General features: G+C 44.8%; 1 pseudogene; it reads left to right on the forward strand.

Annotated features, from left to right (window-relative positions):
* Nucleotides 1-4278: 4278 nt before the first annotated feature.
* LOC123484151 overlaps nt 4279-26108 on the forward strand; it is a 29570-nt pseudogene continuing 7740 nt past the window's right edge.

Raw genomic sequence — 26108 nt, forward strand, 5'->3', positions numbered from 1 at the left:
GAAAGGTAGGTGAAAGGAGCTAGGAAAGGAAAGGAGTTAGGGGAAAGGGAGATAGGGATGGAAAGTAAGCTAGGAAAGAAAAGGAGGAAATGAAAGGAAGAAGGCAAGGAAGCTAGGAAAAGGGAGCTAGGAAAGGAGGAAAGGATCTAGGAAAGATACATTTTCCTAGATCCAACAGACTCCTAAACAGCTTCTATCCCCCTTAAATGGCTAACAACTACTGTCTCCCTCTCCCACAAACTATCCACACTGACTCTATGCCCATCCACAGGTCTCACCCACTCAGACACACACACCTTTACTGTCATTCTTACTCACACGCACCCCCCACATACTCACACACCCACTCTCACACACTCCCTCACACCTACACTTCTGCTAAAAATGATTATTGATTAGATTTATTACTACCACTCCGCTGCTGTTAATTGATTATTGATTGCCATTACCATTAGTATCTATCTATTTATCCTGCTACTGGTCACTATTACTCCTGTTCACATGTATATTCGCCTATCACGCCTACACTGACACTCTTGCACACACACACACTCACAACTCACCCACACACACTTACATACCTACACTCACCACCACGCACACACCCACTCACCACTTATGCTGCTGCCATACTGTTTACTATTATTATTATTATTATTATTATTATTTATCCTGCACCAGTCACTTTCTCCTAATCCCTGCCTTCGGAAAGTATTCAGACCTCTTGACTTTTTTCCACATTTTGTTACGTTACAGCCTTATTCTGAAATTGATTACATAATTTGTTCCCCTCATCAATCTACACACAATACCCCATAATGACAAAGCAAAAAACAAGTTTGTAGATTTTGCTAATTTATAAAAATTAAAAACAGAAATCCCTTATTTATTTCCACTATTTCACTGGACATGTGACAAATAAAACTTTAAACTGTATATAATTTCTGCTCTGTTTGTAATTGTATCTCTTAAGCTGTTTGAATCGTTGTTTGTTGTAACACAGGGCACCATTGAAAAAGAGACCCTGGTCTCAATTGGGACAATAAAGTCTCTGTACAATAAAGGTTAAATAAATAAATGTGATTGTGAAGTGATGCAGTGCTAGGGGGCAAGGCGGGTCATCTGCCCCCAAATGATCAAACTCATTCAATATCAGCCTTGCATTATAGGGCCTAATCCTCCCACAAGTAGCCCAATAATAAGAGTCCATTCGCCGAGACCACCAAATTTTTGTCAGTACCATCTGGGTCGATGTCTCAAAGTGATTATTTTGAAGGTCTATGTCCCTAGAGATGGAAAATGTGTGCTAGTATTTCAGCGGTGGTAGATCTCTGTGTGTTATTATCACTCTTTCTTTCATCCCTCCATCCCATTCAGTTTTCACATAGGATTTTACCCTATGACAAATGATGGCAGTAGAGAACAAGTTATTACACATTCATTAATCAAATATCATAGGAAAGCTTATGTTCGGGTCAACTAACCTTTGACCTTTGACCTTGAGCTCAGGTGCATCATATTTCCATTGATAATCTTGAGATGTTTCTACAACTTGATTGGAGTCCACCTGTGGTAAATTCAATTGATTGGACATGATTTGGAAAGGCACACACCTGTCTATATAAGGTGGGTCCCACAGTTGACAGTGCATGTCAGAGCGAAAACCAATCCAAGAGGTCGAAGGAAGTAGAGCTCCGAGACAGGATTGTGTCAAGGCACAGACCTGGGAAGGGTTCCAAAATGTCTGCAGCATTGAAGGTCCCCAAGAACACAGAGGCCTCAACATTCTTAAATGGAAGAAGTTTGGAACCACAAAGACTCTTCCTGAGCTGGCCGCCCGGCCAAACTGAGCAATCGGGAGAAGGGCCTTGGTCAGGGGAGGTGACCAAGAACCCGATGGTCATTCTGAAAGAGCTCAGAGTTCCTCTCTGGAGATGGGGAGAACCTTCCAGAAGGACAACCATTTCTGCAGCACTCCACCAATCAGGCCTTTATGGTAGAGTGGCCAGACAGAAGCCACTCCTCAGTAAAAGACACATGACAGCCCGATTGGAGTTTGCCAAAAGGCACCTAAAGACTCTCAGACCATGAGAAACAATTTTCTCTGGTCAGATGAAATCAAGATTTAACTCTTTGGCCTGAATGCCAAGCGTCACGTCTGAGGAAACCTGGCACCTTCGCTACGGTGAAGCATGGTGGTGGCAGCATCATGCTGTGGTGATGTTTTTCAGCGGCAGGGACTGGGAGACTGAGTCAGGATCGAGTGAAAGATGAACGGGCAAAGTCACAGAGAGATCCTTGATGAAAACCTGTTCAAGAGGCTCAGGACCTCAGACTGGGGTGAAGGTTCACCTTCCAACAGGACAATGACCCTAAGCACACAGCCAAGACAATGCAGGAGTGGCCGGGACATGTCTCTGAATGTCCTTGAGTGGCCCAGCCAGAGCCTGGACTTGAACCCGATCAAACATCTCTGAGAGACCTGAAGATAGCTGTTGCAGCAACGCTCCCCCATCCAACCTGACAGACCTAAGTAAGTATTTATGCATAGTCACTTTAACTCTACCCACATGTACATATTACCTCAACTACCTCAACTAGCCGGTGCCCACGCATTGACTATGCAACGGTACCCCCTGTATATATAGCCTCCCTACTGTCACTTTATTTACTGTATATGTAGCCTCCCTACTGTCACTTTATGTCACTTTATTTTACTTCTGCTCTTTTTTTTCTCAACACTTTTTTGTTGTTGTTTTATTCCTACTTTTTTGTTTAAAATAAATGCACTGTTGGTTAAGGGCTGTAAGTAAGCATTTCACTGTAATGTCTGCACCTGTTGTATTCGTAGCATGTGACCAATAAAAATTTGATTTGATTTGATTTGAAAATAGCTGTGCAGCAACGCTCCCCATCAACCTGACAGACCTTGAGAGGTTCGGCAGAGAAGAATGGGAGAAACTCCCCAATAAAGGTGTGCCAAGCTTGTAGCGTCATACCCAAGAAGACTCGAGGCTATAATAGCTGCCAAAGGTGCTTCAACAAAGTACTGAGTAAAGGGTCTGAATACTTATGTAAATATAATATTTCCGTGTTTTATTTTTAATAAATTAGCAAACATTTCTAAAAACCTGTTTTTGCTTTGTCATTATGGGGTATTGTGTGTAGATTGATGAGGGAAAAAAAACTATTTAATCAATTTTAGAACAAGGCTGTAACGTAACAAAATGTGGAAAAAGTCAAAGGGTCTGAATACTTTTCCAGGAATGCACTGTATGTGCACACAAGGACATAAAGCTAGCAGCAATTGAACTGTCTCTATCTGTCTCTCTACAGGTCTGTAAGATGTAAGGATGCACCCTTTTCGCCAAGGCAGTGGTAAATACAGAGCGGGCTGCTGCTGAAGCTGCTCCAACTGCTGGAAAAGTCAAGTCAGGTTTTGAACGTATGAAGGACATAATGGATGAGGAGAGGAGAAAGGAGCATGAAGACCTAAGCACAAGGACCTAATGACCAATATTCTGCTGTTTGAGCAGAAAGTGAAATGGGAGCAGAACAAATCTTTAGTGCTGGACTGGACTCGACACAAGGCCAGGTTCTCAGACCAGTGGGCCCAGCAGGAGAGACTCTGGAAGAGGGAGAGATGGTGAGGACGATCTGCTGCTCAGTGCTCACCACCAGAGATATCCAGGATACTCATGAGAAAGTGGAGAAAGAGAAAGCTGAGATGAGGGTAAGAGCTTTAGGATGCAGAAGAACTTAAAGCGTGCCTCCAAGCAGACCGAGGCTGAGAACGCAAGGGCAGAGACGGAGAAAGCTACCCTCCAGGAAATGATTCACACACTGGTGAAGATGAACAAGGATATAAATGGTGAAGCCTAGTTAATGCAATGAACAATCTGTCATGACCTAGTACAGATCACTCGACTTGAAATTATAAATACTTGCCCACTCCCCCTTGAGGACACATGATTGACACATACCAATAACCTACAAATTGCCACTTGCATTGATGAACAGGAGTGGTGTGTGAATGGGATCATGAATGGTCACTTCTGGCGTTTTTCCCCAATTTTGGGGATAAGTCAGAAAACCAGTTTGTCATCATTCATCTCACCCATAAACTCACCATCACTCATTTCAAAAACAGCATTTCCCATGAATCCTCCAAAGAGAGAGTGGGACGTACTGTTGCAACGCAAGCTCGAGCAGCCAATTCCTGTCCAGTGGCCATATTGGAATCTCAAGTCTGTTAGGACTCTGAAGGTACTGGTGGCTGTCTTACTGGAAGTCTTTAAAATATCCTCTATTTATACCAGAGGGATTTGAGCTAGAAATTCCACCTGAGACCCTGCCTGTACTGGACGGCAAGTTGTCTCTGACTTTTGTGGGAAAATGAGTCCAACCGATGCTAAACGAGGAGCTAAACGCAGGAAGAACAAGCGGGGCGGTGGCAGCAGTAGCTGCAGTAGTACTGTCTGCAGTACCAGTGGCAAGGCCGGGGTTTCGCCACGGCCTGTGTCCTCAAGCCACGAAACACCCGTGTCTGCCATGGGCTTTTTGACATCAGGGGAGCTCTGGAAATGGGAACATGGCCTCTATCACAGGCCTGAACGGAGAGGTGAGAATATACAGTCGACGTGTTGAACACTAGAGATTGCGATACATTTGAGGCCTGACATTCTTCAGTAGCTAGCTAGTTAGTTAAGCTACTGAGGAAGCTAGCTAGTTAACTAGCTAACATTAGCTAACTCCTGATATGGCAACCTGACGTCGACAACAGCCAACAAGTTAGTTTAGCTGGCTAACTAGTGAACTTTCTTTATAAGGTAACGCGTTAGTTCTAACGTTAGCTACTTGCTCAACTTGAACATAAACTAGCCTGGCTGACGTTTATAGCCGTCTTGTTCTAGCTACTCGACAACCACAATGTTGACAGCCCGAAAATAGCAGAATTTGTTTACTCGACAGTCGTTATCTTATTAGCTAACTACGTTAGCTAGCTAACTGTTCGCGACGTTGTGTGAGTGGACGTTAGTTTACACGCTAGCTAGTTAGCCAGTAACAAACGTTAGCTATGACCAAACTGACCATCGCCACTGCACAGAACTGCCCTTAAACTTACGTATTGTACCTGACTAGCAGCTAACTAGTAACAGTATTTAGCTAGTTAGTAATGCGCGACAATTTGGACAGCCAGTTGGCCTTTCATTTCTTGTCTGGTGTTTTCATATTCCAATTTTAGTAGGAGTAGTGGCTCACCAGACTAACGTTACTGTTTACAAACAGGAAGTCTCAGTCGAGTCTGTCAGTGTCATCGGGTTAGCCTGCTAAGTAGGCCTATAGTTTGTTTACTCAAACCAATTATTTAATAGGTAGGTCATTACTAGTTAGGTCGTAAGGTGTAAGACAACTGCAAGACTACTGTCAGACAGCCAAGTGAGCCAAGTTACTTCCACAACCACCATCCTGCAATATACCAATGGCATAGCTAAAATTACATACTTGGCTGTCAAATGGCATATTGAGTGTCTTGCTTTACTCATGGTTTTTTGTCTCCTCTCAATATATTGTAGCAATGCCTTGTCAGTCTTCTCTATATCACAACATTAGCTAGGGAAACAACATCCACTAATCACCGAAGACTAGGCCTATCATGTGTACGTCACATTGGCTGCATATGCGTATCGGTTTACCATCTTTAGGGCTGAAGAACTTTCTCATATGATGAGCCAATAGTCCCAAACAAGTCCATAATGCAGACTTGTTAATAACTTGCATACCTAGTCACTGTCTAAGCAAATCCAAGGCAAGTCTGATTTGAGCAAAATGCAACGCATTGTATTGCACCTCACTCATTCAAAGATTGAGTTTAATTAGCCTAGCTAGCCTATATGCCAGACAGTTTCTCCATCATACACATTCAGTTGGCCCTATTCTCTTGCTAGGACCGGTTATTGGTCAAATTATACATGTTGTTGGTTGTGTAGTCAAGGAGAGAGAAAGACGGCTGTCAAGAGATGCTGGGTAGTGTACTTACTTTACATGGCATCTGCTACCTGTCTTGGGGAGGTTTGGGGTCAGTCCCACCCAAGACAAACAAAGGCAGCTAGGAGGAGACTTTAGGTTTGACTTTGAGGTGACAGGCTGCATCCCAAATGGCACCCTATTCCCTATAATGTACTACTTTTGACAAGGTCCCACAGGACTCTGGTCAAATGTAGTGCACTATGTAGGGAAAAGGGTGCCATTTGGGATGTAGACAAAGGTTCCAGAAAATAAATTGTGAGGAGAAGTATATTGTGAATACTGAACGTGGCAGAATATAGGCCTAGCAACATCAGTGATTATGATAGTGGTCTTATCCCAAATCTTTGTTTCTTGGAAAGCTCAAGATGAACGTAACTTATTGTGGAAGGAATTTGCCTAGATCTGCTCAGTATTTACACTAGTCAGGACTATTATTTACATCTAAGAAGTAATATAATTTTCTCTAAAAAACCTCTTGTTTACCTCATCAATGTCTTTTGATTCATTCTTCAGATGTTTACAAAATCTTTGCATAGTGCATACATACACTGCATTTGATCTATCAACTCCAAATCGAGACTACACTCCGCTTATGTAAAGATCAACTGTGGAAGACAGAAACAGCAGGTGAACTTGCTGGCCGTGTCAATATACTGCTGGACCCGAGCGTTAATATGAAACATAATATCTGCATATGTTCCTTGAAATATCGCCAGGACACATCATCAACTGCTTTGTGTTTTATTTGTAGTTCAAATAACGTAATTTGGAGACTAACCTTAATTGTGTGTGGCCAAGTAGCCCCCAGCCAGGTCAAGTGCTAACATGCTTCAGATAGCCTTGTAATTGACGCTTGGCATCAGTGCTAGTGAGAGGGGTGACTCCGGAGGTGTTGGTTCATGTCGGGCCCTTTGTATCCTCCAGGTCCCTATGAACGGTAGCGTTACGCCACAGTTTTCGGAGGGGCCGGTGAATTCCGACTTCTCTGGAGTCCTTCGTAATGCATCACTCACTCTCTCTGCAGCTTCTCCAGTTAGGCCTACGGGTAACATAGATCAGCATCAGCGTGTCAGCTTGTCCGCTGTGAGTGTCACTTTCTGTGTGGACTGAAAAGCCCCGGGGTGGCGTTCAGTAGGCACAACATGTATGAAAAGGTTTTGAAATGGAGAAGGCCCATCCTAAGCGTTATGACCAATAATAGCTACCAATCAGTTTCCAATTTAAAACATTTTCCACCCGTTTGTGCTTACTGCTCGTGACCCTGTCTTAATTACTTTGGAACCTGCCTGGGAGGCTCATATTGGAGGAAAAGTTAGTAGCTACTGGTTACTGCCACTACAGTAGTCCTACACACACTTGTCTAACTGACATCCACTCCGTCTCCAACCACCAGACCCGTTCACATTTGGCCTGAGCCAGAGCCATACTCCACCACAGGCGACCGCGCCTCTGTGCGGAGTGCGCAAGCCTGACAGCACCTCCATCCTGACACGGCCCCGGGGCGGCAGAACGGTATGGCGATCCCCCAAGTCCCAGCGCTCTGCAGCTGCTGGGGTGTGCCCCGACTGCCGGCGCACGTGGAGAAGGGAGGACCGCCACGCCGCCCTGGAGCAGTCGCTGGTGGTGAGTCACCACAGGCTGGTGGAGGGTGTGGGTGGAGGGAGGGAGAAGTAGGGTGATGAAAAAGGTGATGCTGGACCAATGAACTGAATGATAAAGGCTGTTTAAGTGGATATTTGTGTACAGTTAGTGATAGCCAAGCCCTGGATGGATGCAGGCAGGCATTGGTGGATTACATCAAGTAACAGAAACCGGGGCGCGTTCAACAGATACATTTTGTCTAGGCCTTTCAAAGTGTGTTGCATTATGCGGATAAACATTTTCCCGACTTGCACCTCCAGGTCGACTGCATGAACTTGACAAAAACCATGTGATCAAAGGTCATGCAGTTTCTTATGAAGTCGCCTTCAAGTTGCTGCGTTGCTTCTCACCAACTGCACCATGCAGCCATCACCTGCATTGTGGGAGGCACTATTTGTCAATCAATCATTAGGGACCCACGCTAATGTGACTGAAACAGGGAACCAACTTTACTGCGATTCTAAAGATACAGGGGATACAAATCGAAAGTGATAATTGAGACCTCTGTAATCAATTAATTTAACACACGTTATGTTTTCAGTTTGTGAGTGTGATATGGGGGTGTAGAAATGTTTTTTTTTTGGACATTTATAAAGAACAACTTCTATAAACAATAGCAGCTATGTTGACACTTCCTTGATCTGAGCCTTGCTGTTGGAAAACCACCACAGTGTCCGACTTTCGACTGTCGCAGATGCCTCCCCGACTTCACTTGCTGACTTTCATCTACAGTCGGCTTGTTAGCGTTGCTGTCTCAAACACACACCCATAGAGACGGCGCAAAAGAGCGAGATGACGACAGGCATACTAAAGGTAGAGCACAACAAGGAATAAAGAGGTACATTGACAGACAGGGCTTGCAGGTGACTGCTGGCTGACTGATCTACAAATTACCTTGTATCATAAATAACTACTCATTATTATTTGTAGATGAGTCAGTCCGTCACCATTTACCCACAATGCATCACCCGATTTGATGCTCTCGAACACGGCCAAAGAGAGAGAGACAGACAGATCGACGACGTACCAGACCGACGTGTACCATACAGACGCGAACCACACACACACAAAGAGGGGGAAACAGGCACGCTACAGGTGGAGTACAGCAAGGAGCTGAAACACCTGAGTCTACCATGACCAAACACACACATTGTATAACATTACAATTTCCGTCTGTCTGATGACTCAGCATTATAGAGGCTTTGGTTCCTCCTTTCCTATCAGCGGGAGATAATGACATCAGACAGAAAGCCACACCAGTGTTTAGATGTCTCTCTTGCTGATGCCTTCATTTTAATGGCTGTTCCGCGAATGCACTGCCTTGCCTCACTCATAAGGGCCACTCTGTGTTGGCGCGTCTAGCAACTAATGGCTAGGTTAATTGAATTCCAAAGTTGGGAAGAGCCCCACAATTCCTGGAGTGCCCCTCTGTCCTGGAATGCATTTGTTTTTCTTTCCCTCTTTTTCTGCTATTTGCTTGATTACGTTCTCTAATTTCCTTCCTGTTCTGGAATTTCGTCTCTTATAATAAGCATCGACCTCTGTGCACTTTGCTGCAATGAAATACTTCAGAGGACAGACCTAAGGTGACAGTTGGTTACGTTAACTCACGTTTATGGTCGTGCGCTTGGTTGCATTATCACTGCTTTTTTGCATTTATTGGTGTTGATGCACGTTCTGATGCCCTGTCATTTCTCATTCCCCCAGAGCCAAGACTTCCTGTTGCACATGCCTGTGGGGTAACGGAGGCTTGGGCCGAGCTGCCCGCCGCGGGGGGCAGACTGACCAATGGTGGTACGCCCCCAACCCTCCCAACTCTTCCCGCCCGGACCTCACCATCCATGACTGCTGACACAGTGTGCAGTTGTGAGGCCTGCAACGGAGACGGTGAGCTGGATGGACGCCGTTGTGGTGGTCACTAGATGACCACGCTTGAAAGGACGAAAGTGTTTGTCGTTTGACATATTGAGCTAGCCTATATGTTCAGGAAGTTTCTAGAAGGCACCACCTGTGCTACCATCCTTTCTAGCATTGTCAGATAATGACTAATCTCGTCCACCAGCCGGCTCTCTCTCTGTCGAACAGTCTGGTTTCACAGCGCCTCAGAACGGGACTTGACTGGAAATCTATGGCTGGAGTGGACGAAACAACCGCTGGTTTTATTGGCTGATCTCTGTCCATCAGCATCTTGTTTTCTTTTTCTTTCAAGTTCTCTAACTGCACTTGATTGAGCTTGCCTGGTGCAATGGAACCAATGGGATAGTCTCAAAAGTGCAAACACCGCCCATGTAGCGCTCCAGGCAGGCTCAGTGAAATGCTCAACGTTTCAAAGAATGCAAATACTATTTTAAAGTTGCACTATGCAGAAATCGCTCCGCCATTTCCTGGTTGCCAAATTTCAGTTTATGCGAGCAAAATAAGCTAGTGTATTGTAGAGAATCATTGTACCATCTAAACCGCTATGAAATATATTTTCCATAACCAAAATGTTGTTTTAGCTGTTTGAAGCTGGTGTACAAACCGAAAGTAAAAGACTCAAAAACAAAACTTATGAACGGGAATCATAGAAATAGTGCACATAGAACAGATCTACCGCTTCCTAGAATTGCTTTCAAGTAGAATGGTACATCTAAACTCACATTTCTATGAATTTGGTTGGATTCGGCCAAAATATTTCCACTTTAACCCATGACTGATATCTACTCCCTCCAGGATCTGCAAAGTATTTTTGTTATCTGTGGCAAAACAAATTGGTGAAGATTTTTGTTGTTGTTGGTCATGTTCATTTAATTTAAAGCAATAAAAAGTCATGTGCTCAGTTCTAGTACGATTTTAAGCAGAATACGTCTATGCTGCCTGCAGCATGATCTATTTTCTTGTGCGCACATATGATAGACAGTTGTTTGTCTGAACATGTCTCTAGAGCCGCTGAGCCAGAGGAGCGTGTATCAATCCTTCACCTGAAATTCTTGATTTATTGCGGCAAGCAGTTAAAACAAAAAAGAATAATGATTCTCGAATCAGTCAAGAGTCATTCAAAAAGAACGACTCTTTCGCGAAATGCACATTACTACCACAGATTTTCCTGCTATTGCTTAGGTCACGTTGATCCGCTCTTTTGTGGTGGGTGTTAGGACCAGAGTATGTGAGGCGGAGCTGGAGCAGAGCGTGCCCAATTTGACTGGCCGAGATTCCTAAAGGCTGGAGCGTCGGCAATCTCGCCAGCTCCAATTCGCTCCAGTAGCGCTCACTTCATGAGCTCAGGGCATGCCCGGCCCAGGATGCATTTGTAGTGTCGTCTACTTGTGTGCTGCTACAGCCCCTTGCTTTAGCTACTGTCATGGAGTTCACAAAATATTTTCATAAAGAAACTGATAAATCAAGGTGACTTACAAAGATGAGGACCAAGAGAAGGAGTGCGGTGATGTAGTGTCCACAACTAAAGAATCATTGTGCAATCTGAAAAGACACATATCCCAAAAGCGTAATACTAAAAAGAAAGGAACGAGGTGGGTAGATAACTAAGTGTGTCATTGTAGCAAAAGTATTTATAAACAAAAAATCAGATCTCTTAGAATTTTTTCGTTCTATTATCTATACAATAGACCATAATTTTTCGTTTAATTTATATTTAATTCTATGTCACATCCTATATGGGAAATTTATAGACTAATGATTTAATACTACAAAATGTTTAAATGCTGAGTGCCTTTATGTCCCTACCAGCCTGTTGTGTCGCACTCGTAAATGCTTCACAATGTATTTCTTGAAATAATTGAATAATATAGCCTAAATAATTCATTTCCGTTCCATCTTAGGCTCCCTGTCTGGCTCCTGACCTATTTGGAGTGTTTATATGCTGTTTAATATGACATGTAGCCTATTTGAAGTGATGTTCGCTTCTTACATTTGTCTTTTCATGTTTATTGAAATACTTTTCATTCAAATCCATATGGTTTGGTTTCAATACTTAAAAAACCAATTGGTAGGCCCATGTAGTCACAGAAATAGATGGGTGTTGGTTAAATTGTGATTTTAATGAATAGAGTGAATTTTTAGCGGCAGTTGTCTTTTTTGGTTTTGGTGGAGTTTTACATTCTCTTGTTTGGAAATTCTTTTCACATGCTTTGTTGACTCTTGTCTTCCGGCATAACGTTGCACTGAGTGCAAAACAATTTGCCCCCACTTTCATGTAAAATGTTTGGAAATAGTTTAGCACGGTCTTTAACTATGATTTTTGTTGGAAAATGACATGGATTCCTGTTCATTGTTCTGCCTGTCAGTCGTAATCTGTCAGTCATCAACCATCGGCTTACACGCTGACGGGGGTGGGGGGAGTTTGTTGATGTGTGGTTTGATTGGGCTGTTTTCCATGGAAACAGTTGTCTAAGAGCACCCAGTGACCTCTCACTGATGCATCAGAATTACCTCTTTGACCTTCACCCTCCAGGGAGATTTCGGCCGAGTCCAGCGCGAGTCCCAGCAGCTGCAGAACCACTGGTCGGAGGTACGCTTACCTAGTGCGGTGCATCTACCGCCAGACAGGCACGCCGCTGTCCGACGACCACGACCAGTCCCTGGACCGCGACAAGGAGGGCATGAAGGAGTTGGTGGACAGGTAAGAAGACCCAGCTAGAGAGAAGGCAGCATGTCTTCCCACACTCTTTCCCTCTGTTTGCCTCTGCATTCCTCCTTTCCCCCTCTTTCTATTCCTTCCTCCATCTTTCCTTCCCTCCTACATTCCTTTACACTCTCTCCTTCCTACCCTCCATCTCTCGCTGCTTCCTGCCTCATTCCTTTCTTCCCTTTTGCCCTCATGCTCTCTCCCATCCCTACCATCCTCTTTTCACGTCCATCTTTTCACTTTAATCTTCAAAGTGATCAGTTATCTGACAAGAGTACCAGAGTAATTATTTAGGAGTGGTTACCTCACCTTTCCTTACCCAATTTTGCCAGATAAGAGAATACCTTCAGAAAATGGTAAGCCATTTCAGAGGCTAAATCTTCCTCTGTGCTACTACTATGGGCTAGGCCATCTGTTACGTTGTACCAGGAAAACTAAATCAAACTCAAGTCATTTGAAAGTGTTTGAGATGCATTTGACACAGGTCTGATCATATGACGGGACCACCATAGATAATCACTACAAGTATTAGCATATTGTGCTATTGTATTAGCCTATTGTACACCGGGTCTTATGATGTCCATCTTGCCCACCTCCTGTTCAGGCTGTGCGAGAAGGACCCGTACCAGCTCTACCAGAGGCTGGAGCAGCAGGCCAGCGAACGTCCTAGAAATGAAGGTGCGCCTGCTCAAGCACCTGTCGACCAGCTCCAAGGCTGCAGCGGCCGGCCGCTCAGGGCCCCCGCAGGCCCACCAGTTCATCTCGCTGCTCCTGGAGGAGTATAGCGCCCTCTGCCAGGCTGCGCGCACCATCAGCAGCTTCCCTCCTTACCCTGGTGAGTCTTCCGCTGTTAGCGATAGCATTAAAGATAGCATCACGTTAGCATTAGAAATAGCATAGTCTTAGACCAGTGGGCTAACAAACAGTCTTGCTCAATAACTTTCAGGGTTAGCATTTCTGTTAGCCATTGCGCTAGCCATTGCGTTAGCCTTACTGTTAGCCTTACTGTTAGCCTTAGCCTTACTGTTAGCCTTACTGTTATCCTTTGTTCTAGCCTTTCCATCACGTTAAGCCTTTATGGTTGCCTTTGTGTTAGCCATTTTGTTAGCATCAGACTAGCACAGAGGGACAATGCTTGGTGTTGCTCAGTGTCTCTTTAGAGGTTTAGCCTGAGTTTTGGCGACAGCCGTGAGTTAGACCAGACTTGCCCCCAATAGGTGAAGGCTAATAAGTAGCGTTGCCTCAGTAACTCGCACAGGATTAACATAGGCTTTAGAATCTCCACAGAACTCAGGTACAAGCCACAGACGGTGTCACAGGATGACTCATACTTTTCGCCTTAGCTTAGGGACAATAGTCATCAGCCTCGAGACAGCTGCCACTGCTGTGGTTCTGGAATATGGGGTAGCAGCCGTTAAGCCACCTGACAATGGTGGCGTTCCAGTTGTTATATACACACACACAGTGGGGTCCAGATTATTGACAAAAGATTAGCAGAAATGACTGGATAAAATAAATAATTTAAATACTGAGCTATATTTTATGCTCAAAGACATTTGGTAAATTATATTTTAAACTAATACAATTGCTCAGAGAAAGCGATTTTGTTTATCAAGTAATACAAAAAATTATCTCAAGGTAGGGGTCAAAATTATGAACCTTTCAATACTTCACCTTTTCGAGGATAACGGCAACTGAGCCTTAAAAATACATTTAAAAAACACCAGTTGGAGAAACACATTGTGGGGGATCTTAGAACATTCCTCCATACAGAACCCTTCCAGATCCTTGATATCCTTCGTCTGTGCTTATGGACTGCCCTCTTCAATTCAAACCACATGTTTTCAATGGGTTTCAAGTCCGGAGCTGAGATGGCCATTGCAAAATGTAGATTTTGTGACCAATTAAGTATTTCTTTGTGGTTTTTGATGTGTGCTTGAGCATACAATATAGCACAGTATTTGAATTATTTATTTTATGCAGTTATTTTTGCTTATCTTCATCAAGGGTGTTAATAATGTTGGACCGCACTGTATATTAAAAAGGATTTTCAGATGTTTTAATTTTAGTTAGCAGATAGTGATAGAGGATGATAGTGGGGAAAGACAGAAAGGTTGCGTCAAAGGGCTGGATTCGGCCCTATGCCAACACTTAGTAGACGTGCCGGGCTGCGGATACCGCTAGACCGGCCGCGTAAACTTGTTTTCTAACACTTTTTTTTTGTCTGGGTTCCGACAGGAGAACGAACACCTGCAGAAGTTCCAGGTGACGTGGGGCTGCACAACAAGCACCTTTTGAGAACCTGGTGTTCTCCGAGCCCATCCTGCACAGCAGTTTACCAGCACTGGTTGCACAGCTGAGGTAAGATTGAGTCTAATGACAAAACAGCCATTAAGGAGAGGATTTCTCCCATAATGTTATTGAAGTGTATGCTTCTGTGAGGATTATTATATATATTTTTTATAGTCTCCTTATATAATCCCTTTGTTTTGTTTGTCTTAGTATAGCAACATCATTAAACCCTGGTCTATCCTCAAACCTAAATAGGCCATTTGTATGATAAACTGGCCTAGCTGTGTGTTTTCAATGTTTCCTTTAAAAAATAATGCAATTTCTGATTAGGTACGGCATGGCCTCCCACGACTTGTACAGCGAGGACATGTACAGGACCCCTGCTGGAGAGCTACCAGCAGCTGGAGCAGGAGATGGCCGCCGTGGCCGCCAAGTGGCAGGAGTGTGAGAAGAGGATTGACGACTACGTCGACGAACAGGTACACACACAGACCGAGAGAAACAATCACATACACACACACTATCCCTGTCTCTGATACTCTCCACGGGCTGTTCCTTGTGTGTGACAATGGGACTTCAATAAATGTCCATGACATATTGTGTTGTCCTGAAGGTTTTCTTTTGGTTTTTCTGATGCTTAACAATTAGTTTTTCTCTTTCTGGCAGCTGCTTTTTAAGGTAGAGGGCCGAATCTCACAAATCAACGGACAGAACCACATAAGTCTTTAATTAGCAAAAATGTAAGTGGTTTATCAAACATGTCATATAAGACAATTACTGTAGGTGTCAGCATTGTCTATCTTTTTATTCCCCTAACCCTTACCCTATTATTTATGTCATATTATTTATATAGTCCAACAGAGAAAAGGTGAATAGGTGCTCTTATTTATTCAAAAGCCGACACATTTCGACCTCAATCTGTCAAAGCTCATAATTAATGTCTACCTATTTCAGACTTTGAAAACAAAACAACGGATGCTGAAGGAAGACTGGGAATTCTTTAACAGAGGAGGTTTATAGAAGAACAGGTATGATGGACAAATAGTTAAACTGGTCGGACAGATTTTGACCGTGTACCTTTTTAAACTGCTGTACGTGAATTGTATTATTTTTCTCTTCGCAGTTAACCAACAGTAAGAAATCTTTAGCTGGTGACAGTAACTTTACAGACACGATGAGAATGCTCTCCTCTCGTCTCAGCATTCCAGACTGTCCAAATTGCAATTATCGAAGACGGTGAGTTTGTGGGATTCGTTTTGCTTGTGATTTACAGATGGTGCGTTTTGTTTCTTTGTTGCGTGTCTAAGTAAAATACTTTTTTTTTAACCTATGTGGGGTTTTGTATGACACAAACCTTTTTGTGGGTATGTTTTTATTCATCATTTATTAACCCAAAGTAAAACAAACCATTGTTTCTAGCCAGTACCCAGTGTTATTCAGTGATCCGAAAGGAAATGGGGTATAGCAGTGTTTAGCATCTCATGAACCACATCAATATACGATGACCTGGAACACCACCACTGGCCACCTGCGGACCCAACCTTTGTGAAACCCCCCTTTTAATTAACAATCCTCCCTCCTCCCCCAGATGCACCTCGCGACGACTGCAGCCTCTCCCACATCCTGACGTGCGGCATCATGGACTCGCCCATTGCCGAGGATCTCCACATCAAGCTGCCGCTTCAGGTCACGGAGCCCCCACAGCACCGGGACTACCTGGCTGAGTGCACCCCCCAGTCTCTCCTCCGGGGGCAGCTCAGCGTCCGCTTCGGCCTCCAGCTCCCCCATCACCATACAGCAGCACCGGCTCATCCTGCCAGAAGGGTCGTCACCACCTTGTAAGTTGACCAGGGGTAGCATTTTCTTTGTTTTATAAAATATTTAGTTATTTATTCGAGAAGACCATAGCAAATGTATTTTCCAAACGAGACCTGAGTATATCATGTAAAGCAATAAAATATCACAGAAAAACCTTTTGAGAGGTAAAACATACTAAAAAAAGCAATACATTACAATAATGTACTATATATATATACAGTGGTAGAAGTCTAATTAGAATATTTTGATAAACTCCGATTTATTTCAGGTAATTTCCTATTCAAAGTGTAAGGTCTTGTACATTATATTTATTCATAGAGTACATTTCAACTGTAAGACGGAATCTAAAACAAAAATCAGAAATCACATTGTATGATTTTAAGTAATTAATTTGCATTTTATAATGCATGACATAAGTATTTGATCACCTACACCAACCAGTAAGAATTCCGGCTCTCACAGACCTGTTTAGCTTTTTCTTTAAGAAGCCCTGCACTGTTCTCCACTCATTACCTGTATTAACTGCACCTGTTTGAACTCGTTACCTCCGTATAAAAGACACCTTACACACACTCCAATCAAACCGACTCCAACCTCTCCACATGGCCAGCCAAGACCAGAGAGCTGTTGGCACATCCAGGGAAGCACTGGTGTAGACCTGCACAAGGCTGGGATGGGCTACAGGACAATAGGCAAGCAGCTTGGTGAGAAGGCAACAACTGTTGGCATAATTATTAGAAAATGGAAGAAGTTCAAGATGACGGTCAATCTCACCCTCGGTCTGGGGCTCCATGCAAGATCTCACCTGCGTGGGGCATCAATGATCATGAGGAAGGTGAGGGATCAGACCCAGAACTACACGGCAGGACCTGGTCAATGACCTGAAGAGAGCTGGGACCACAGTCTCAAAGAAAACCAGTCCAACACACTACGTCGTCTGGCGGATTAAAATCCGCAGCGCACGCAAGGTCCCACCGCTCAGCGTAGCGCATGTCCAGGCCCGTCTGAAGTTTGCCAATGACCATCTGGATGATCCAGAGAGGAGAATTGGGAGAAGGTCATGTGGTCTGGATGAGACAAAAATAGAGCTTTTCGGTCTAAACTCCACTTGTTTGGAGGAAGAAGAAGGATGAGTACAACCCCAAGAACACCATCCTAACCTCGTGAAGCTATGGAGGTTGGAAACATCATTCTTTGGGGATGCTTTTCTGCAAAGGGGACAGGACGTTTGAACAGATTGAGGGGAGGATGGATGGGGCCATGTATCGCGAGATCTTGGCCAACAATCTCCTTCCCTCAGTAAGAGCATTGAAGATGGGTCGTGGGTGGGTCTTCCAGCATGAAACGAATCGAAACACACAGCCAGGGCAACTAAGGAGTGGCTCCGTAAGAAGCATCTCAAGGTCCTGGAGTGGCCTAGCCAGTCTCCAGACCTGAACCTAATAGAACATCTTTTTGGAGGGAGCTGAAAGTCCGTATTGCCCAGTGACAGGCCTGAAATCCTGAACGATCTGGAGAAGGTCTGTATGGAGGAGTGGGACCAAATTCCTCCTGCAGTGTTTGCAAACCTGGCCAAGACACCACAGGAACGTAGATGATCTCTGTAAATTGCAAATAGTTGGGGTTTCTGTATACCAAATATTAAGTTAAGCTTCTGATGTATCAATACTTATGTCATGCAATAAAAATGCAAATTAATTACTTAAAAATCATACAATGTGATTTTCTGGATTTTGTTTTAGATTCCGTCTCTCACAGTTGAATGTAAAATCCTATATGATAAAAATTACAGACCTCTACATGTTTTGTAAGTAGGAAAATCCCGCAAAATCGGCAGTGTATCCAAATACTTGTTCTCCCCAACTGTATATATATATAGTACATTATTGTAATGTATTGCTTTTTAGTATGTTTTTACCTCTCAACTATGAAATGACACATATGGAATCATGTAGTAACCAAAAAAGTGTTAAACAAATCAAAATATATTTTATATTTGAAATTCTTCAAATAGCCACCCTTTGCCTTGACAGCTTTGCACACTCTTGGCATTTTCTATGCTTTTCCAACAGTCTTGAAGGAGTTCCCACATATGCTGAACACTTGTTGGCTGCTTTTCCTTCACTCTGCCATCCGACTCATCCCAAACCATCTCAATTGGGTTGAGGTTGGGAGATTGTGGAGGCCAGGTCATCTGATGCAGCACTCCATCACTCGCCTTCTTGGTAAAATAGCCCTTACACAGCCTGGAGGCTTAGTGGGACTTTGAAAGTTTCTTCAAGTGCAGTCGCAAAAAACCATCAAGCGCTATGATGAAACTGGCTCTCATGAGGTCCACCACAGGAATGGAAGACCCAGAGTTACCTCTGCTGCAGAGGATAAGTTCATTAGAGTTACCAGCCTCAGAAATTGCAGCCCAAATAAATGCTTCACAGAGTTCAAGTAACAGACACATCTAAACATCAACTGTTCAGAGGAGACTGTGTGAATCAGGCCTTCATGGTCGAATTGCTGCAAAGAAACCACTACTAAAGGACACCAATAATAAGAAGAGACTTGCTTGGGCCAAGAAACACGAGCAATAGACATTAGACCGGTGGAAATTTGTCCTTTGGTCTGGAGTCCAAATTTTAGATTTTTTTTAGTCTTTGTGAGACGCGGTGTGGGTGAACGGATGATCTCCGCATGTGTGGTTCCCACCATAAAGCATGGAGGAGGAGGTGTTATGGTGTGGGGGTGCTTTGCTGGTGACACTGTCTGTGATTTTATTTAGAATTCAAGGCACACTTAACCAGCATGGCTACCATAACATTCTGCAGCGATACGCCATACCATCTGGTTTGGGCTTAGTGGGACTATCATTTGTTTTTCAACAGGACAATGACCCAACACACCTCCAGGCTGTGTAAGGGCTATTTTACCAAGAAGGAGAGTGATGGAGTGCTGCATCAGATGACCTTGCCTCCACAATCCCCTGTCCTCAACCCAATTGAGATGGTTTGGGATGAGTCGGATGGCAGAGTGAAGGAAAAGCATTCCAGGTGAAGCTGGTTGAGAGAATGCCAAGAGTGTGCAAAGCTGTCATCAAGGCAAAGGGTGGCTATTTGAAGAATCTCAAATATAAAATATTTTGATTTGTTTAAAACTTTTTGTTACCACATGACACATGATTCCATATGTGTTATTTCATAGTTTTGATGTCTTCACTATTATTCTACAATGTAAAAATAAAGAAAAACCCTTGAATGAGTAGGTGTGTCCAAACTTTTGACTGGTACTAAATGCACAAAGAAAGGCCTTATCAGTTCATGCTAGAGCTGGGACGATCAAGCAAAAATGATCGACACCATCCACTTATCGTGGACATTTTGCTGACATTGTGCGTTACGATAAATAACCTATAGGTCCCTACTAGAGAAATATGAAGTATGAAATAGGATTGCTAATACGTGTAATTGTTGATAGCTGCAATTGATAGCTGCAACATTCAAAGTAGTAGTTTTGAGGGTAATATAAAAAATAACTGTTAATGTTATAAACTTGTCGTTGAATTTATCATTATCGTGATAATACATCCAATTTATTGTGATATGGATTTTTTGGTTCATATTGCCCAGCTCTAGTTCATGATACCAGCAGGATTTATCCCAATATCTAGATGGAGTAATGGTTGTATTTATTGTGGTTATGGTTACTTTTGTGGTATATGTAGTTATAAGTCCTTGTTATCAGGTATGTGCTCTCTAATCATGTAATGTAATTTCCTATAATAATTGTATCATTAAATATTTACCTTCTTTTTTTCACTTTCTCTTTCTCTTTGTTCTTCCTCCTCTCCTCGCAGTGGTAGCGACGATGACGAAGTGCCTCCTCTGTTGGGCAAGTTTGCGGACATCTACCCCATGGGCGGCTACGAGGACCCGGGGGTGGTGGCCGGCATGAACGGCCTGCACAGCGAGCTCAACGGTGGCGGGGAGAACATGGCGCTCAAAGATGAGGTGTGTGGGTGGTTGACAGCTCTGGGGTTAAGTTTACCCTAGGTACAGATCTAGGATCAGCTTCCCCTCCCCCAATCCTAACCTTAACCATTTGGGGGGAAAATGAAAAACTGGCCCAAGATCAGCGTCTGGGGTAACTTCACCCTACACCGTGTGTGACGGTGCCCTTAATGCAACTTTGGCACATTTCTCTGCTGAATTTCTGTGCCAAGTTCCTGGACTGGGAAAGATTTGATTGAGGAAATGTTATTTGACTCTGACTCATTCCTGCTGCCTTTCTCTCTTTCTCTCTCTCCCCACATCTCTATCCTCCTCTCTCCCTCTGTTTTTCTCTCACATTTTTCTCCCTCTCATCCTCTGCCCCCCCTCCTCCCTCCCTCTCTCTCCCCCCTCCATCTTTCTCTCTCTGTCTCTTTCCATTCCCCTCATTCTCCCAACTTCCTCTGATTTCTCTCTCTGTCCAGTCTCCTGGAGGGAGCAGCAGCAGCAGTAGTTCGTCGGTGGGCGACGAGGAGGAGGCTGACGGGGAGAACGGCGGGGAGCCTCCGGGGCAGCGGGGGGAGCTCTCCCAGGGAAGAGAAACAGCCCTCCGCCCCTACTACCCCCAGCAACAGGTACAACCACACCACACAACTATGGCTTGAGGTAGAATTTGAATCAGGTTAACCTACTGAGATATAAAATACCTAGAGAAAGATTCTATTCAATTTGAATGGATTCCAATGCATGGGGCACACAGCCTCCACATACCATACCGTTTGGGTATGTCACCATCTAGCTCAAAACGCTCGCACAGTAGTCTTAATGCTGAAAGGAGGAGACAAAACGACAAGAGAAACTCACGGTAGCTATCTTGTTTCTCTCATTCCAGGTGCAACAGCATGCCTGCGAAAGTGCCATGTGTGCAACCAGGACCTGTCCTCCCTCGCCCCCTGGGCCCAGCTCCCCCTCCCCCAGTCGGCTCCACGCGCCCCCTCCGGCCACCACCAGTTCTTCACCGGGGGGCGACAAGACCCCAGCCACCCAGCCCTCCACCTCTACCCCCACATCCACGGCCACCTGCCTCTGCACAACCTCTCCCACCTGCCCCGGCCTCTACTGCACCCCACACTCTACCCCAGCCCCACCCTTTCACACAGCAATGTGAGTGAACACACACATACCACCAAAACTGTACTAGCTTGGGGTAGATGTTGCCCTTAACCACAGATCTAAGGTCAGATTATTACCCCTACTTCCAATACTGACCTGGGGTGTCGGGGGTGATGTGAAATCTGACCCTGTGTCTGAGGTTAGGGCCAGCTTCTATTTACTCCTCCTGAATGCTCGGACAGATACAGGCTTCCTTTACTTGTGTCCCTTACTGATCTTACCACTGCTCTGTAAGGATGTTGATATGTGAAAGCCATTTCAATGGTCTCGCCATAATCGACTTAGTACATTCATTTTAGGAGAATGGGGGATAGAACTATGTGTAGTTTACCCAATAGCAGTTTTTCATTTTTACATGAAGTGGGTAAAGTTGGTAATCATTTTACGAGCAGAACTGCATGGTCGGGAGGAGAAGCTGCATTTCCAAAAGTTCCAAGCATTCAAAACCATTTGTTTTTGAGACAGCGGTTTCACCAAAGCTGTGTTGTATTCATTAGGTATGTTGTAGCAAATTTTCAAAGTTCAAATTTTCAACAGTGGTCATTTGCATGACAATCATTACCAAAAATTATAATCGTCACAGCCCTAGTTACAGACACTGTATTTGGCTATACATTGTCTAGAAAACTGATGGGGATTTACATTATTTAAGTTTAAGGATATGATTTGAGTGGTAACACCTCTCATATCCCTCTTAACTGGTAATTCTGGGTGTTTTCACCCTGGGAACTTTTCATTGGGCGAGTTCGTTTTGCATGGCCCGGTGACCCGGGTGGGTGGAGTTTTAAATCTTAGACCATTCCATTGGTCCTTAAGTGAAATCTCCACCCAATCGGGGCACTGGGCCTGCAAAACGAATTTGCCCATTGATACATTCCCTTCAGGGGATTTACACCGAAGTCACAAGGAAGTGATTCAACTGTTATACCTTTTGGTTGGAAATTCTGCTGTAATTGCATGGATATACCACAAGAGGTCGCATTGTATCAAATGAGCTCAAATCTACTTGGTTATGCCAAGTGTTGTTGTAAAAAGCCTCACTATTGGAAATATGCTGAGAGACTAGGGGTCCTTATTCCATTTATTGGCATTACTTTTTTCTTTTTTCTCAGACACATAATTAATATGGGCTGAGGGTCCAAGCACCATGTCCCAGTTTCCCGGACCCAGATTAAGTCTACTCCTGGACTGAAAAGCAAGCTCAATATAAAATGATTTTTATTGTAGGACTATCAATCACATTTATTTATAAAGCCCTTTTTACATCAGCAGATGTCACAAAGTTTTTATACAGAAACCCAGCCATAAAACCCCAGAGAGCAAGCAATGCAGATGTAGAAGCACGGTGGCTAGGAAAAACTCCCTAGAAAAGTAGAAACTTAGAGAGGAACCGGGCTCTAAGGGGTGGCCAGTCCTCTTCTGGCTGGGCCGGGTGGAGATTATAAGAGTACATGGCCATTAAGGCCAGATCGTTTATCAGGGCTCCCGAGTGGGGCAGTGGTCTAAGGCACTGCATCTCAGTGCTTGAGGCGTCACTACAGACCCCCTGGTTTGATTCCAGGCTGTATCACAACCGGCCGTGATTGGGAGTCCCATAGGGCGGCGCACAATTGGCCCAGCGTCGTCCGGGTTTGGCCGGTGTAGGCCGTCATTGTAAATAAGAATTTGTTCTTAACTGACTTGCCTAGTTAAATAAAAGTAAAATACAATTTCAAATGTTCATAGATGACCAGCAGGGTCAAAAACAGCCAGGAGTCATCAGGCACACAGGACTCCAGATAAGACAGGAGAATTACGCCAGATAGGACAGACTGACCCTAGCCACCCGGCACATAGACTATTGCAGCATAGATACTGCACCCCTTCTAGGGACGGCATGGTAGAGCACTAGTAAGTCAGTGACTCAGCCCACGTAATAGGGTCAGAGGCAGAGAATCCCATTGTAGAGGAGAGCTGGCCTGGCAGAGACAGCAAGGGCAGTTACCGTTCACCTTCGCACCCCTGGGCCAGACTACACACTCAATCGTAGGACCTACTGAAGAGATGAGTCTGCGATAGGCAGACCATTCCATAAAAATATTGCTCTATATGAGAAAGCCCCGCCTCCAGCTGTTTGCTTAGAAATTCTATGGACAATAAGGAGGCTTGTGACTAGCGGTGTGGGAAGGCTAGCACTCAAAATGTCGTATTTAGCCTTAACTGAAGTTTATTTAGTGCTTTACCCGGGTAGCTGGCGAGTAGAGCGTTGCAGTAGTCTAATGTAGAAGTGACAAAAGCATGGATTAGCTTTTCTGCATCATTTCTGGATAAAAAGTATGTTACGAAGATGGTAAAAAGCTGCCCTTGAAATATTCTTGATATTTTCGTCAAAAGAGAGGTCAGGGTCCATAGTAACGCCGAGGTCCTTCAGTTTTATTTGAGACTACTGTACAACCATCAAGCTTGTCAGATCAAACATAGAACTCTTCTGTCCTGTTCCCAGCCTCTCCCCCTGCCCCCATGTCGAGCCACACTGGGCCCAAACAGCAGGCCTTCAGCCCCTTCCCTACCGGACCACGTCTACCAGAACTGCTTTGGCGAGCGGCGCTGGCGACTGGAACAGCTCGCTGCAGTGCCTCTCGCTCAAGTTCGAGAATATCTGCGACGCTGCCATGATGAAGAACTGGAACCCATCGGTGCTGCTGCAGGAGCCCCTGCCAGGTGAGAACATACCTCTTCATCTAGCCCATGGACGACCAACCTTCCTCCTGGAGAGCTGGTGTAAGGTGAAGTCGCCCCTTGACGCTGGTACTGGGTCCGTTTAGCATTTTCCCCACTAATGGTTACAGTTAAGATTGGGGGAGGGAAAGCTGATCCTAGATCTGTGAGGGAACGTCACCACGGAGCTAGCTACCCTACTGCAGACTTTCACTCCAAAACCTAATATAGCCCACCTGATTCTACTAATCAGCTGCTCACACGGAAATAATTAATATTAATTAGCTCAATCAGGTGTGGTACAACAGGGCTGGAGCAAAAACCTGCATACCAAGTAGTTCTCCAAGAGGAGGATGATTCGGCCATCCCTGATGTAGGCTAAAGGAAGAGGGCCTCATTTTATTTCAGCTCCGTTGCCTGCAACTACATGCCTGCTCTTGTAGTAAGAGGCCCCATTCCACTCCCATTTCAGCCTCCTTCCCCCAGCTCCTCCTCCTCCTGTCGGACCAGTGTCTTTGCCCGAGGGGTGTGGTGTGACTTGGTCTCTGTAGTTTATACAAGAATGGGTCCCGACAAGGTTCAGTGTCGTGTTTGTGTCTTTTGGCTGTATGAAGTAGAATCGTTCCACCCTCGTGCCATAGAATTCAATGTACACTTTAACTCTGTATACAGCGACAGCCATCCTTATGGTTTGTGTCTGATGTTCTTTCTCACCCGTCTAAATCTTTGGACTTACACAGGATCTTAAACATGCGGCTAACTCTTGTTTTTCAAATGTTTTTCGCCAGGCTATCCTTGTAAATAAGAATTTGTTGACTTGCCTGGTTAAATAAAATGTTTGTCTTCATATCCAGGGGACATGCTGGGACCACCCCTCCACCCCGACGTGCCCCTCCCCCCGCCCTCCTCCTCCGGCTACGGGGACCACACCCACATCGCCTCATCTGAGCCTACCCCCCTTCATCTCCTTCCCCCTCGCCATCCGAGCAGCAACAGCCCTGCCCAGGGAGAGGAAGAACGGGCGCCAAGAAGAAGTGTCTCTACAATTTCCAAGATGCCTTCCTGGAGGCCAACAAAGTGGTGATGGCCACCTCTGCCTCCACTGCCTCAGTCTCCTGCACAGCAACCACTGTCCAGTCAAGTAATAATCACATCCAAGTTTCATCTAAAAGACCCAACTCCTTAGGTAAAACTGAGGAGGTGGAGGAGCGGAGCTTAGGGCTAGCCCAATGGCACACATCTACATTTCAATATCCATACTAGCACACCACCACATGCCCGATACATTTGGTTCGTTCTAAAGGCGTCAGCATGCTTCAATTCGGCTGGCGCCGAACTCGGCAAGGCGAACCGAACGAGTGTGCTCGCATACTCCCTTAAAAGACCTTCGCTTTGGGGCCTCCCGTGTGGCGCAGCGGTCTAAGGCACTGCATTGCAGTGCTTGATGGGTCACTACAGACCCGGGTTCGATCCCGGGCTGTGTGACAGTCATGAGGCGGCGCGCAATTGGCCCAGTGTCGTCCGAGTTAGGGGAGGGTTTGGCCGGACGGGATTTCCTTGTCCCATCGCGCTCTAGCGACTCCTTGTGGCGGGCTGGGCGCCTGCAAGCTGACCTCGGTCGCCAGCTGGACGACCCATTTTTGCGGCCGGCTTCCGGGTTAAGCGTGCAGTATGTCAAGAAGTAGTGCGCCTTGGCAGGATCGTGTTTCGGAGGACGCATGGCTCTCGACCTTCACCTCTCCCGAGTCCGTAGGGGAGTTGCAGTGATGGGACAAGACTGTAACTACCAATTGATATCACGAAATTGGGGAGAAAAAAGGGTAAAAGTACAAAAAATGTGTACAAAAAATGTATAC

The sequence above is a fragment of the Coregonus clupeaformis genome, unplaced genomic scaffold (assembly GCF_020615455.1).
Source record: "Coregonus clupeaformis isolate EN_2021a unplaced genomic scaffold, ASM2061545v1 scaf0206, whole genome shotgun sequence".
NCBI classification, from domain to species: domain Eukaryota; kingdom Metazoa; phylum Chordata; class Actinopteri; order Salmoniformes; family Salmonidae; genus Coregonus; species Coregonus clupeaformis.